At 39.6% G+C, this 12,584-nt stretch overlaps 1 protein-coding gene across 1 annotated transcript in view; it reads left to right on the forward strand.

The window, feature by feature from the left end:
- ana (anachronism) overlaps positions 1-12,584 on the forward strand; it is a 37,175-nt gene that overhangs the window by 11,256 nt on the left and 13,335 nt on the right. The gene's annotated exons all lie outside the window — the stretch shown is intronic.

Raw genomic sequence — 12,584 nt, forward strand, 5'->3', positions numbered from 1 at the left:
CTCAATCGCGGTATCATTACGGAGTCGATAATTCATTGTTCTTTGTTTGAAACAAAATTCACTTAATTCTATGTCTAGTAGGAGTTGGGCTGAATACTCGCGGCTCACCCGAGGTTAGAGGGGTACATTGTCGAAGGGTAGGATCAGGGGAGAAGCTTGAGGGTGGGGTTTCGTTTTCTCATCAGAGCGTTGTCGCCAGTATGAACGGATTCGTCTGCAGTTTGACCGGCTATGGTATCCAGTGGTTGACGATGAGACTCACCGAGACGGGGGGACAAGACAAACAAATACTATAGAAGAGAGACAAAAGTCAAAGGAATTAAATTCTTACACTAGACATTTGCAGAAATACATAAATCGACAGCATATAGATATCAAAGGTTCCAAACACGTTCCTGATAGGGATATAGGGTTGTCTTCCTTGGGCCTCGAGGGTATCCAATAGTCGCTCATTATCCGTACATTGCCAAACAGCGTGATAGATGTCATCGTAATCGTTTCCGCACCGATAGATGTTGCTGTCCACGAGATTTATTCTATGGAGATTAGGGTTGGTTACCGTTATATGGAAAATCGCAATCTTGACCCAATCAAACTAGAACAACCCTTTTTTGGTTCCACTTAGTGTACTAAAAAACTATGGTGGAAAACGGATTCGAAAGTCAAATGTCACTAACCAAATACATCCGTAGACCATATAGGTCCACCGTTTTATAATTGGCAATCCACCCGTGTACTGAATGGGAATTGTAAGTTTGAATCCCGCAGGTTCTTAGATGTTTTGGCAAATTTTCTCACACACGCGTCTCTTATCGATGATATGTGCTTACTTCTCAGTATGTTCAAACTTTCTCATAAACAATTAAATTGACTGCAAAGTCCCTATACCGTAAATCGTACTAAACACCTATGCAAAATTTGGCGACGATTGGTTGTAACCCGGCATTCCATTTGAAATTTGTATAGAAATCAGCATGGGAAAATCTACTTTTGTGCATTTGCATCCCTAGACAGCAAAAAATAAACTTTAATTTTACATCCAAGAGGATGCACTTCAATCATGTCGAAAACCTCATGTAATTTTTATGGCCACAACAATAAAAAAATGCAGTAAAAGCAGCGTAATGTCAATTCATGCACTGTATCAATGATAATTTTGTCCTTTTTGGGAGGTAATATTACACCATATTTTCGACACGATTGAAGTGCAGCCACTTTGATGTGATGTTAAAATTAATTTTTTGCTGTGTAGAGACCACAATTTTGCTTGCATCATATAACTAGCCATATATAAGTGTAATGCAAGAAATGCCTAGCAACTTTGCCGAAGGAATTACGGTGCTAAAATGTCTCTAAAAAAATTATTCTAGCACCGTACATCTTTGAGCAAAGCTATTAGGCACCTCCTGAACTATACTGTGGTATTGGAATGAAAATGCAAAAAAGTAGGTTTTCCCATACTAATCTCCGTACAAATTTCAAAGACAATGCAAAATGCAGGGTTATAACCAACCATCACCAAATTTTGAACAGTTATTTTTGACCCTAAATGGAACCAAATAAAAATTATTCTGAAAAAATGATCATGCTGACCCATCTTAATGGAGATGCGCATCTAGCGGGTAGTGGTTGGACATAAAGTCTACTAATCACGCGAAGGAAGTCACGACTTAAGCCTAAGCCTTTAAACTACGCTCTCAATAAAGGGCCTGGATTTGACGTTGCCGGTGGATGAGTACTTTCTACGGAAGGTAAAGCCTTTGGTCCGGGCTCATGTTTTGGTAGGTTCGATTTGTAGGGTTGTTTAATTTAAAAATTTTGTTTGATTTTCAATCATAAAATTTAATAGAATAGCAATTTATGTACCAAATTGCAAAAAGAAGCTTTATCCAGTACAAGTCGAAATTTGCCGAGAAGGATAATTACGACAAGTGAATTTCCGGAAAATTCTGCACTCTTTAGGGAAATTCCGAAAACTTCTGTTTATTGAGTCTCCATGCAAAGTTATAGGAACCTAACGCTTCTAACGTACCGCAACTATAGGAGTGGTTCCCCTACAGATGTTCCAAGAAGACAGCCCGAAAAACACAAACGAAGTCATGAGCGTCAAAACATATAAAAAAAAATTAAAATTGATAATTTCATGGAAATTCCAAGAATTGAAAGGTTTTTCCAAAAACTTCAGGGTAGTTCCAAAACCTTTAAGAACATCCAGAACTTTACTGAAGATGCCAAAACTTTAGTTGAGTGTAAAGATCTTAAGGGAAGCTACGTAAATTATTGCAGTTCTGTGAACTCAGTGCAGGTCTATGATTAGGAAATGTGAGAGATCTTAAGGGAATTTCCGAGTACATCAGTTAAATTTCGAGTGCAGTTCCATTAAATTCAGAACAATAGCGAGAACCTTCAAGACGTTCTAAAATTTAGAAATTGTCTTGAGAACATCAGGGAAGTTTAGAAAACTTAAGAAAAATTTCCGAAACATCACAGGAGTTCCGAGAAATTTAATAAACTGCAGACAACGTAGGAAGGTTAGACATCTTAGAGACCATCCCTAAATGACGTAGCATATTTTTGACCAATTTAAGACCCCTCTTCCCCCCTCGTAGCGTGTCTTGTCATGCCTAATACAGGGTCGGTCAAAACTTCTGAAACACCGCCCCCTCTCCTCTGAAATGGTAGGTCATTTATGCATGTTCCCTTACATGAAGTTTTATTAATTTCAGAGCAACGGTTCTAGGAACATAAGGGAGCATAACAAAGAACTTTAGGAAAGTCAATAAATCTTTAGAGAAGTTCAAAGAACAATATGATTTTTTTTTAAACTTCAATCTTCTTATCTTCTTTAAGAAGTTCCAGAAATTTTATGCAAGTCCGTAGATCCACCGATTTTTTTTTTATTTATAGATATCTTTAGGGAACTTTATAGATTTCCAGAGGAAGTTTACAAATTTAAAAATAGTTCCATTAATTTGAGAGTAGTACCAAGAACTTTTGGAGGATTGAGAGAACGTTAGGGCAGCTTTAAGAACATCAGAAAAGATCATACAACCTTATGGCAGTTCATTTAACTTCAAGGAGATTGCAGGAAGCTTACAGAAGTTCGAAGAAACTTAGGGAATTTTCAGAGCTTCAGAATAGTTCTGAGATTTCCACGGAAGTCCACAGAACTTCAAAGAAGTTTAAAGATTTTTAAGCAGTTTAATAATTGACAGGGATATTCCGAGTATATCAGAGATCTTGAAGGCATCCATTAGTTAATTCCAAGAAGTTTCAAGAAGTTTCAAGAATCATGAAATATTCGAAGAATTTCAGGAATATTCCTTAAGATTTCTCCTCAGCATTCCATAATTAATCTCCTTTTGGTATGTTGTCCACAAATAATGAGTTCCTTTGCAATTATTTTCAGATACAGATTTCCTTGGAATTTTATTGAAATCCATGTGAGGAGTTCTCAGGAGCTCCTGTCAGAACTTTCTTTAAATTGTGTTCAGAAATCCTTTGGAATTATTATTTAAATTGTCCACAGAGTTTTTTTTCAAAAAAAAAATTACCAGAATTTCCTGTGGAATGCTCCTGGGCTTCTCCTTACTACCCAATTGAATTGTCCTCATATTTACCACGTACTTTCACTGATTGTAACCCTTGGAACACTCCAACGAATTTTCCTGAAGTTCTCCTCGCATAGCCCTTAGAATTCTTTCCAAAATCACCTTGAAATTCTCCACTGAAATGTGCTTCTAGCAACTCGTTCCAATTTGTGTCCACTCAATTCTGTTATTCCGCTATTTTTTCACCTCTATTTTTGACCATGTAATCTCAAAATGCAACTAAATTCAATGCACCTTGTATCAAAAAATAAAAAAAAATAAGTAGAATATGGTGATATTTAAAATTTTGTTCCCATCCTACAGATGGGCCAAATAGAAAAATCAGAATCTCGGTAGAACAGCATTGAGTGTATGCTCAGTTTATTCGATATGCCCCATGACGAGATTTGGCTCAAGTCAGGTTCTTCCCGGCTTCACCCGGGGACTTGACCATGATAATAAAATAAATATTCGAGAGTTGAAAATGTTCAAAGTGCTCAAAACCCATTTACAGACATTTCCATTAGCCAGATCATTAGGCCTAGTTACCTACCCGCCGAATGGATCAATTTTATTATTTTTGTAGTAATAAAAGCTGGTCCAAGATAAACGTCCCCTGTTTTGCATTGATCAACGCTGCCCTGAACGTTCCGAAAGGATACTTTTATGAACCACACAATCGGTAATATACTCCCTGAAAACAACATCAGGAATGCAGCCAGCCGCCGACAGCCATCCGTTCGTTTGAGCCGATTTTCTCACATATCTACATTCCTTGCCTACCCCGCCGACAGAGACACTTGTCCTCCTCCGGAAGCCTCACCTCACCTTGCCTCCGCTAGACGGATTCGAATTCGTCACATTTAAATAGCAGCGGCAGCTCTTACACACGTCAATTCCATTCATGTTGCTCCCAGACAGTGGCTAGACGACTACGCGGTAAACCAACGACGGCCCCTCGGCCGGCCTCAGCCTCCCACCAGGCAGGCAAGATTGAAGACAAAAAAGAAAACAACATCGCGGTGGCTATAAATAGTTACCCATTCTGAACGATGGTGGCGGCGGCGGAGGCAGCGGCGGGCGGCCTATGAACAACCTTCCGTCCGTCGTCGGCTGCTGCACTGGAGCTGCTAGTTCTGCATGCTTAAGTGTTGCAAACTATCATCGTCTGGAAGTGTGGTACGTCTAATCTGCTGTTAGTTTACCATCAGGCTCAGACGAAGCGGTTATCCCAGGGCTGTAGCCCACATTCGACGGAACATGGTAATTGGACGTTGGAAAAATGCTCAGCAAGCAACTGCCACAATGAACAACAATGTTACACCAGCAAATGTGGACGTGTGTCTCTAACGTGAAACCGGGCACTTATTAGGATTGCATTTATGCTCACGGGAGCAAAAGAAGTGTGAATACTGCATACACAAGTAGTGGAACCATGAGGATCGTCTCGTCTGTCGTGGGCTGGTCTGGTCTCTGCTGTGGAGGAGAATGCCGTGTCTGGAACTTTGATTAAATTAGTGCCACTACGATAGTTTTCAAAGGATTATGCAACTCTTTGATCCCGAACAAGCCGTGCGGTAGCCGTCGGACAAAGGATACATCCCAGAACGGGTCTTCCTGTTTTCGTTTCCCACTTCTTCTCTAAACACCACTTGAGCGACCTTGACATTGGAACTGCATTTCAACGAGCCGCCGAAACCGCTTGGTCCTCGTTCGTGCAAAAACGCAGACGAGGATGCTGTTCCCGAATACGACGACGACGACGACGACGACGGATCTGCTGAAAGGCTCAGGCAAACAGAGCAAACGAAACATATTTGCATGCACCCCAAACTTCCGAAACAACAACGACGAAGAAGTGGCATGTGTAAACAGGGGGTGGGGCAATGCGGGGAAGACCACTAAGTATGTTAATCAGAATCACGCTGTCTAGCCGCCGTCTGGCTCAGGGGGGTTTTCGTACCTACACGTATGCTCCTCATCCCGCGTGCGTCTCTAGCAGTCTCTCTCTCTCTCTCTCGTTCTTGCATTCTCTGCCAGTAGCGGGGCCGATTGTTGCATATTGACTCACATACTGCGCGGCAGGTTTCGCTGCATTGTACACGTTTTGACGGACGCGGTTGGCGAAACCGTTCAGGACTGCAGAGGAGCAGCGTCAAATTGAAAATAAATCACACTTCCTCGCAGGCAGTCAGGCCGGTAGGCAGCCCCAGGCGATAACAGACAGCAGCAGCAATAACATCTCAGCATGGGGTTAGCGGGGAATGCGGAGAATCAAGGAAGGATCAGACGATGATGTTATGCAACGCTGCTGGGTTGCGGTATCTCAAGTGGATTCTCGAACCGAACAGGAATTCAGTCGAGTGGTGCAACGGGTGCGGCTGCGACAAGTGTTCAGACACAGATTGAGCGATTTAAATTCGCAGACTGGATACTATGTGCAGTATGCACAGTAAGCTCTTGGAGAGCTGCAGAAAATTATTGCTGATGATTGAGGACTATAATGGGAAACTGGAGCAAACGGGAGCTGTGGGGAAGGAATTGAATTGATGAAATCTTTCTCAAATTCTGCAGAATCAGAACGCTCGGATTGGTTCTCAAAATTTGCGTGGGATCCTGATCATTCAGTGATCATACAACTAATTTACCTTCAGTTTCAGTTTGAACAACGTCTCAACTTCAATGGATTTAGAGTGTGATTATACTTGCCACAGAATTATACTAATACATAAATGGTACAGGCTGGGCCCAGGCCCAGTAGAGCTAGTTAATCACTGATTTTTCATAATTAAAGATTGTTCATAAATCATAATAATTAAAATTATGGGCACTCCTTGAAGGGGGCGCATACTCCTTCAAAGGAGTGCCCATAATTTTAATTTCGGAATATATACACATTTGAGTTCCCTCTTATTAAAACGGGTAAACTGGACTTCCCTGAAGATTTCGAAACTTTGCAAAAGCTTTCGGAAACTCCCTGAGTTTCTTGTAACTTCTGTAAAGATCATGCGATTTCCTTAAAGTCAATTAAACTGACCTTTCCTGATGTTCTCGATGCTCTCTGAAGTTCTCGTAATTCTAATGAAGTTCTTGGTACTGCCCTGAAATTAATTGAAATGTCCTTTAATATCAGATGTATGTTTTTTTTTTGTTTTTTTCTGTTCATAAGTTTTCTGAACTTCTCTGAAATTCCTAGAACTTCGTTAAGTTACTAGACCGACAATTGAAATACGCCAACATACCAAACGTAAACAATGGCATTAAATGCAAATTTCTTGAAAATCAAATCATACCCACACAAACTAACAATGCCATTCGATAAAGGAAGTTTGCTCTAAAAGATGCTGGTGTTAGATTGCTTGAATGTGTTTTGATTCTCGAGAAATGTACACTGAAAGCAATTGTTTGCGTTTAGATGTTCCGCCTATTTCAATTGTTGGTCTAGGCTTCTCAAAATGTTGATGACGTTCATAGTGCTGTCCTAAATTTATGTAAACCAACCCTCACAGATCCTTAAAGTTTCCCGAAAGCCTAGACGTTCCTCAAGTTATTAGGACTGCTTTAAGATGTCTGAGCTTCTTTGAATATCGGTAGACCTAGCCTTCCTGAAGTACTTAGAACTTCTAAAAAGTTTCCAAAATTTTCCACAAGTTCTCTGGGTTAGAAATTTATAAAAGTGTCTCTGAAGCTGGTGAAACCACCGTGAAGTTCTTAAAGCTTCCCTGAAGTGCTCTACAGACTGTTTTTAAGAAACTTCAAGGTGATTCCACCAGATTCAGGGAAATTTCAGGATCTTTTATAAATTTCAAGTGTAGAGAATTAGTACAAAATTTTGGAAACTTTATAGAAGTTCTTACATTTTTGAAGTTCTTACAATATTTGAGGATCGCTCTGAAGTTCTATAATCCTTCCTGAAGTTCTTGCTAGTTTTCTAATGATGTTCCAAGAATTGCCCTGAATTTATAAAACTGTCGTAAAGATCTCTAATCTTCCCGACTGTTTCTACAGTTCCGAGAATTTCTCGGAACATTTGTGATGCTTCCGACATTTTCCTAAAGTTTTTTTTAAATTTCCCTGATGATCTCTAGACTATTATTAATTCAGGAATCTGCATGAGGGATCTCGCAATTTTCCTGATTACCATGAAACTGCTTTGAGTTCTCAGAACTTCCCGAAGCTACATAACTTCCCTTATGATGTTTATACTCAACTAAAGTTTTGACAACTTCAGTAAAGTCCTGCAATTTTCGTGAAGTTGATGGAAGTGCCCTGAAACTATTTAAGTAAACTGAAGTTCTTGAAATTTTTAGGCAAACTGTCGGCCTGTTCTGAAGCTATCGGAACATACAAAAAACGTTAAGAAAAGACGTTACTTTTCAAATACAAAAACTTCACTCAAGGCACCAAACATATAAATACTAAAACAAAACTACTAGCACATTCTATTTATATTTGTCTTTAGGGTGGCCCTTTGAAATCTACTATTTTATTTAAAAAATGCAAGTCGATTTGCAGAAACTTGTGAAGCGCATGTTTTGTAAAACAAATTAACTGTAAATTTTACCCAATTATACGTAAACAAACAAGTATCTTTTGATTTGGCAGATTTAGATCAATTTTCCTTAATTGACTTAGGGTGCCTCTAAAAACAGTTTTTGACGTAGGACTACGTCTTTGTGGACTATACTGGGAGCAAATAAAAAAACAGTGTGACGAAATAGTGTCAAGTTTTGAACGCATATAACATGGTCATTTCTGAATGAAATTCAATTTTAATTACACCATTTTATTCAGATTGAATGTAAGATTTGTTTGGTTTAAATATGATGGCTGCTTATCAACGGTTAACTATTGAAAACCGATCACGTGCTCGCTCGAAAGAACGGAGAGACTAATCGGTGCCACTCAATACTCAATTTCAATTCTTTTGCTTTTTTCTATTCATTGACGTACATCAGCAAAATACAAAAAAAAGGTGGGGCTTAGTATGCTAATCTAAATGCTTAAGTAAGGGAAACGTAGAAAATGTGACTGCAGTCATCGTTTGACTGCCGAGTGCTATGAAGGAGTGTTCAGGCCCAAGCGCAATGCGGTAGCGGAAAAGCCCGATCTGAGTAAGCCTACTTTTTAGATTGAAAACTAGTTAGAACCAAATCGAATTCGGTTAGGCATCTTGATGTAATTTGTGGTAACGCCCACATTTCGTTTGGCCTTTCGTCGCCTTGTACAAGGAAAATGAATCCAACTCAGAGAGAGAGTAACTTTTACACAGTTGTGAGTCACTTTTACTCATTCGTATGCATAAATTCCTGAAAGCGTAGGTCACTCTCAGCGCATGAATGAACTACGCTTTTAGACAGTCCTAAATACGAATGAGTAAAAGTGGCTCATTTCGATGAAGTGAGATCTAAATGTCGGTCGACTCAACCGGGTCGAGGTTAAACCTCATTCGCTCGATCGCCAGACGCCACCCAGACAGCAATCGTCACCTCCGGATCCGGATTTCCAAAGCCGTCATCGACACACGACTCACCCACGGGATTGAACTAACCTGTATGTCCAGAACAACCCTCATCGAGAAACTCACTCCTGTATATCAAAGAGCAATCCGAATCACAGCAGGTTTAGCAGCATGCGTCGAAGGAGCTGTCCTTCCCTTCGACCATCTCATCAAACTCAGACTACGTAGACTACGTTTAGCTGTAAAGTGAAATTCTCGTGAATTTTGTAGATATTGATTTAAAATACAGTGGAAGTAACCTATGCTTTCGGTCCTATGTACATATTTTGGATTTCCTATTTAATTAAATTTGTTTAAATTCAGGACCTCATAAAAATGCGAATACATATTCTATTACATTTGGTTCCTAAATTACAATCAGATATGAGTAAGGCTTACTTCAGGTGATTCATTGAAGCGTCCAACGATGATTGTCATGATGGCTGATATTACCTATCACTTCAAGATTTCTAGGGCACAAATCATGGATGGTTGTGACATCATTCATGAAATTGAAACTCCTTGTGTTTTGCACCAATGTTATGCAAATTTCGTAGTTAGTCGGCAGCGGCAGTGGAAAAGCCCGATCTGAGTAAGCCCACTTGTAAGCCCATTAAAACCAAATCGACTTCGATTAGGCATCTTGTTATCATTTGTGACAACTGTCAAACCTGCCGTTTCCGTTCCGCTTCCGCCTACATTGCGTCTAGGCCTTAACCGCAATGATCGATTCCCTCTTTTTTTAATAACTCACTTGGATTAACATATCTCGTTGCGTTTGCTGTTGCTTTTGATAGCCAATACAACTTGTTACAGGTCACAGCACTAAATTGAACAAATTTCAGATAATTTTTTAAGCTGAACATTGCATTAGGTCCTAAGTTTAACATTGATTCACTTCGTCGACATTTATTATTATTTCTTGCGTGAGTCACATCGCGTTGCGTTGCGTGTCGCGTCTACCCTGGCCGCCACCTTTCTCTTTCGATAATAACTTGGGTACATAGCCGTTTCTTGTTGTATTTGTCGTATTAGATGCTAGGTAAAAGTATCGATCTGCGTGCTGAAAATACGTGTGAATGTCTTTACATGGCCGAGGGGATACAAGGAGAAAGTTGACGAAGAGAATCTGTCAATGTTACTCAGGAGCTAATGCTATGTTCAGCTTGAATTGTTTACTAAGCTGTAGCAATGTAATGAGAAAATCGATGAAGAGAACCGATCATTGCAAGAAGGCCCTTTTTTTATAAACCGTTCTGTAGTATAATTTTCCAAGTAGGATGGACTTACACAGGTACTCTAAAAGTATAAATTGAGGTCCCATCTGATAACTTCAGTGCTTGGTACACAAATCCGTAATCTGTGCAGGGAAATCCTTTTTCCCACCACAGAAACACCCCGTTTTCTTATGCAAAATAATGGATGTACGTTCACAAAACGCACGAAATTTCAAGCTAAATGTTCTGATCGCGAGATATGCACGATAAATACCAACATTTTGCATTTTTTTTTATAGCATTCTGAAGAAGTCCTACCTGCGTCCGAAGCGAAAATGAGTTGAGGCACAAAAGCAACGCATTTTTATAACTTTTCAGATTCAAGCAGCACGATGTGAAACCAAATGGTACTGGGTTTGGGGAGAACGTTGATTTCATGAAAACAGTGATAAAATTATCATTTTTTATTTGTACATTTTCCACATTTTTTTTATAGAAAATTGGAAAAATATTTATTGTAGCAGATTTTGATAATTATTTCCTATCGTTTGGTGTATTTGGATTTTAATTTCATCTATAAATGACAAAGTTATAAGCGTTCAAAACCTTACACCTTTTCGTGACGGTCGCAATTTTAGATTTTCGCTTTACCCCCAGTACCAGTAGTCTACGTCAAAAGTAGGCATTGAGAACAGGGTGCCTTCCATTCATTTTGACTAAAAAAATGTTTTATGAAATTATGGAATAATAAGATATTATAATGATATTTTGTATGTCTAATTAACAAGAAAAGATTGTAAAGTTTGTGTTTGACAGAGTCACAATAAGCGATTTTCTGATCGCCTCTTCGCGAAGAGTGAAAAGCGAAGAGTGGGTGAGATAAATGACCAAATTGCTTATTGCGACTCTCATGTAGCAAAATTTGCTGGTATTATGTCCAAATGAATGGAAGGCAACCTGATTGAGAAAATGGCAGTCGAAGTTACAAAATGCGATTCCCATGTAAATATTTGAAAAATCGTAGTAAATTTATTGATATTTTTCAAGTTAAAATCAGTTGCATTAACTTGCATGTTATGTTATATCAGTGAAAAATATGGCATTTCGAAAAGCAGAACTGTAATTTCCCCTCTGGGCGATTGAATTCAAGGATGGGACTGATATGCGATTACTTTGCTTGATGGGACAAACTGACTTCATGTTGTTTTCAAAGTCCGTAGTTTATCACATAATATGATAGTAGATAGTTGCTGAAGAGCTTTTTGAGTGTGTTACGCTCTTCAAAAAAGGGATTCCGACAAAATTAAAAGATTGATAGTTGCTATCAACTATTTCAAAATTGATGAAAATCCATATGGGACTGATATGCGATAATAGGAAGTGTATAATGCTATAGAACCTCTATAAAGCTTGCAATGTTACTTGGGTACGGCAGTCACCTCCCATAGCAAGATGCATTAATCCTATCACCATATGAAGATCGATGCAGACACCTTGGAATTGGTGCTCTGGACAAAAGACCCAGTATTGCTCAAATTTAATTTACCGCTTATGTCCTCAGTAGCTGAATCCCGGCACACCGTTTCTTCGAAGAGAACAGATTTGGTTCATTGGGGTTCAACGTGATGATTTTCTTCTCTTCGAAAAAAATTGCGTGCCGTAATTCAGCTGCAGGGTCCATTTCTCAGCTACATTTTGGAACTGCAACATTTTTCTCCTTTCAACTTCCGGCTATCAAACAAATACGTGTCTACCGATTGACGATAGCTCAATAAAACCTTGTGATCACATTGTTGCAAACTGAGATTCTCATCCGCACCAGTCAACTCAATTCCCTCTTATATGCTACATGGCTTCTTCAGTTTTGCGGCATCAAGGGGGAGCGCACAAATGGGAGACATGCGATGAAAATTACGAAATACAGTCATGGAAAAATCCACCCCAATCCGGTTCGCCAAATTAGTAGCAACACGAGCGCTTAAACCGGCAAGCAAGCAGCTTTCTAAATTACCTCTCCCCCAGACACTTGGACGCTCACCTACTCGGCAAATGTTGACCAAAGTTTGGACACGACGCATACATAAACCAGAAAATAGTGGGTGGGTGGGACTACGGTGCCACGTTGCTATGATGAGCAGAACCAGCTCAGCATCGTCATCTCTCGTCGGTATCAGCTGTGAGTAAGCGTGCGGAACGCGACTGTCGGCAGTGCACGCGGTACGATCATAAATTAGCTGCCGAAAGTCGTGTTTTGTCAACAGTTTGTCATATCTAATA

The sequence above is a fragment of the Ochlerotatus camptorhynchus genome, unplaced genomic scaffold, assembly GCF_037179485.1.
Source record: "Ochlerotatus camptorhynchus isolate MF236.1 unplaced genomic scaffold, CSIRO-AGI_Acam_v1.1 ptg000361l, whole genome shotgun sequence".
Lineage (NCBI taxonomy): Eukaryota > Metazoa > Arthropoda > Insecta > Diptera > Culicidae > Ochlerotatus > Ochlerotatus camptorhynchus.